We start from the raw sequence: 3,636 nt of genomic DNA on the forward strand, positions 1-3,636 counted from the left end.
AGGAAACGTTACCACAGTTGTTTATAAAAAGATAAATGTGCAGAAATAAAACAACAGATTCTGGGCCTGGATCTGAAGTCCCAGCCTCAGGAAAATGGGAGGATTTAATCAACTATTTTAGCAGAATTGAGAGACCTTCTTCACACAGCTTACAAAGGCCATGTCAGAACCTTGTTCCTTCCTTCAGTATCCGACTTTTAAATTCAAGAATTCAAGCATCTTTCTCTTACCACTTTTTGCATTACTATGCTAAAGAAAACTCTTAGAAAAGGAATTGTCTTCAGTACTTTCAAGAAAAGTTCAGCCACCCCCCCTCCCCCCACCTTGCTAGGGAGCCTGTTTTGTGCGGCCCAGACATTTTCTATTTTAAAAAAATAACGAGCAAGAGAAGGCAGGAGGTGAAACAGTCCAAACCTGAATGACTGTGGCTACCAAGTCTCATTTTGCTGTAGGAGATGATGTGCAGTGAAAACTCCCTGCTTTTCCTGTAACAAACTCTGCCTGCTGACAGAGAGACAGTCAGCACGCTCCATTAGCCAGCTGCTGGTGCAATCTCAGGAAGCCGAAATCCCAACCTTCTGCCTGGGAGCTGCTTCAGAGGCTCTGCCTGCACAGCTACTGCTCAGCCAAGCTGGTCTGATAGCCTCCATCTCAGAGGAGGTGGTGGGTCAGCTCCCTGCCTAACAAAGCAAGTGGCAGTGGTCGATAAAAACCCTAAACTCCCATGCAAATCTGGGCATGACTCCAATTATGCCTCTTTTTGTTCCATAGCAGGGCCATCCCTGTTATGTGAGCGGGGTGGCAGGGAAGCCCTGACCAAGGGCATCCAAAGTCACGCAGTGCTCTGGAGACCTAGCAAAGACCTAGGCATGGACAGCTGGGCCAAGCGCAAATACTGTTCAGGATTCGGCCATTTGCTCCTCGGCGCTGCAGAATAAACCACAAAACTACTCCAAATGCGATCAGACAGAAAGCAGAGCGCAGCTCCTCCTTTGCAGAGTGTAGGATTTAGCTGGGATATGTGCTAACGCAGAGGCAGGTAGTGTGGAAATTGTGCCATTTGAATGGGGCAGATTAAAGCATTAAATATAAGCTCTTTAGTAGTGTTACTAGCACAATCCTGGCTTATTAAAACAAACTAAGCTTCTTAAAAGTGAAACTGCCCCTAAATGAATAATATGGTTTCAGTTCCAGTTCTGACAGAACTGGCTTTGTTAATTTATTTTTCCCTTTCAAGTCACTCCCAATTCTTCAGTCTCATGTAGGAACTGACATTACATTTTGATTTATTTTGGAAGCTAAATCTTTACTGTCAATCTGCCTTATGTAAGTCTGAGACATCAGGAATATTTTCCTCTCTGTACTACATTTAAAAAAGCCTCACAAAACAAACAAAACCCACAGAAAAATGCTTTCCAGATCTGACCCTGCCCCCAAAATACAGACGGCTGAGAGTGGGGAGGCAGCAGGTAGTGCCATCCCCTGATGCTCCCGCCCCGGCACAGGGGAGGGGACAGGTTTTCAGCCAGGAATGCTGCAGCACTGAACTCTCCAAGCGGCAGGTAGGGAGGCAGAGCTGGCCCGTAAGTCCAGCCAGCTGGGCTGCTGACGGAGCCTGGGTGGCCACCTGCTCCTGTTTTTTCTGGACTGTTTTCACTTAAAAAGCAAAACAAAAATAACCTTCCCAAACTCGAAGATCCTTACTGTGAAGAAATACAAGCACCAACTTGAGAGGACTGGATTGCATCATTTCTACGTGGAGGTGACACTCCCGCTGCCCAAAGTCATATCTGCAAGATCTGGTTTCCTGGAATATACCACTGAGCCATAATTAGGCAGGAGGCCAGAAGCTCATCATCCAAAACTACCAGAGATATATTTTCAAAGGCACCAAGAGTTAATGGAAGTAATTTGATTTCTGCATTGGCAATCTCTACTGGCTATTGCAAAGTATTAAGCTGAGTGCGTTTAAATCCAGAAAAGCAAAGAGATCCCTACCAGCCATGACCTGGAATGGGCTTTTGCTTTCCTTAATAAAACAGGGCAATAAAAAACAGGTTAAACAAACACTGCTAGATAAGAGGCACAGGACTGCTACATATATTTCTTCTGCTCTGAAAAATAGCCCTTGCCAAGAGGATAAGGGAGAAGATTTATAAATCCCATCTCCAGGGTGTTGCAGTCCCTGGGCTCAGCACCCACCTACCTGTACCGTCTGCCTCATGGCCAAGGTTTCTGACCTACTGGAGAACAAGTCTGTTTCTGTAGTGAGGTGACAGGCATGCCTCCCCGCAGCCCTTCTCGCCCTCTGGGAGGATGGGGTGTGCTACAGAGATCAGCCAAGTGCTGCTGACATGAAATCAGAGGGAAGCGCTGGCAGGTCAGGCACTAGCTTTGGTAGAAGGCAGCGATATGGCTTTGACGATAGAGAGGCAAGCCCAGACACTGCTGACACGCAATCAGTGCTACCTGTAATTCACTCCCACATCTTCCCTTCTCCTCCTGGGACCAGCCCTCCCCTCCTCCCCACTCCTCCACAGCCTCTCCTCTGACTGTGCATCTCTGCCAGGAGTAGGCAGAGCCACAACAGCGAGAGAGGCCCTGCAAGAGTGCAGCTCTGGATGCTGTCTCGGGCAAGCTGCCCAAGAAGCTGGCTGAGCCCTATATGGTACTTTGCAGGAGCTACAGTCTGTGCAGAGGCTGAGAAATTCCCCCTGGCCAGGCAGAGAGGCTTTAGTGTCCCTGATCTGGAACAGAGATGCCTGGAGTCAGAGATATTAACAGGCTTGGCTACCGCTCAACAGAGTCCCGCTCAGCCCTGGGCAGCTCCTGGTCCTTGCTGTTGCTTCAGATCAAGCTCAGTGTCTCCATTTCAGCCTTGCTGCTGAGCTCAGGCGCCCAAAAACATGGATGCAAGCCCATGAAATCCACATCCTGAGGGATCTGTCAGGGAGGAGAATTAGTGCAGATGAAAGTAAAAAAGCCTGACGAAGCAAGAGCCCGGTCCTCATTACCCTGGCTGCTGGGCCAGCCACAGCCATGGTAGCTCACATATGTCCTGTGGCGAGAGAGGCACAAGGCTGGAGGCACCCACCAGAGCCAGTGACCCATCGGAAGCATTTCGTAAGAGCCCAGCCTTATCTGTAGTGAAAGAGCAAAGGCAGAAGGACTTCGGTGCAGGACCACAGACAATAGTAAACACTGACCTGTGCAAACTTCCACGCTGAGAAGCAAATGCAAAAAAAAAGTGGGGAAAGAGAGGAGGGTAATGAAGCACCTAGAGCATCCACCGTGCCAGGACAGCAAGAGGCCAAGCCCGGTGGGTGAGGTTTGTTGCATATGTGCCAATCTGGGCTCCATCCACACCTCATATCACCAGTGGAGGAGAGTTCAAAGGTGGCTCCCCTGGTACTACATGCTCTCCAGCTGTATAAAGCCTCATAGAAATGAAACGTGAGTTTTGGGGAAGACGTGGCTCCCTCCCTCACGCCCTGTGAAGCACACACGCACCACACACTCGGCCACCGACCAGGGCAGTGAGAAAGCAGCGTCCCTCATTTCACTCTTCCGAGGTGGAAGAGAGGCTGCCAGGCACCAGCTGGACCGTTATGGATGTCCCCTCTTCTGCCTCTCCTG

The sequence above is a fragment of the Buceros rhinoceros genome, unplaced genomic scaffold (genome assembly GCF_000710305.1).
Source record: "Buceros rhinoceros silvestris isolate BGI_N320 unplaced genomic scaffold, ASM71030v1 scaffold20979, whole genome shotgun sequence".
Taxonomy (NCBI): domain Eukaryota; kingdom Metazoa; phylum Chordata; class Aves; order Bucerotiformes; family Bucerotidae; genus Buceros; species Buceros rhinoceros.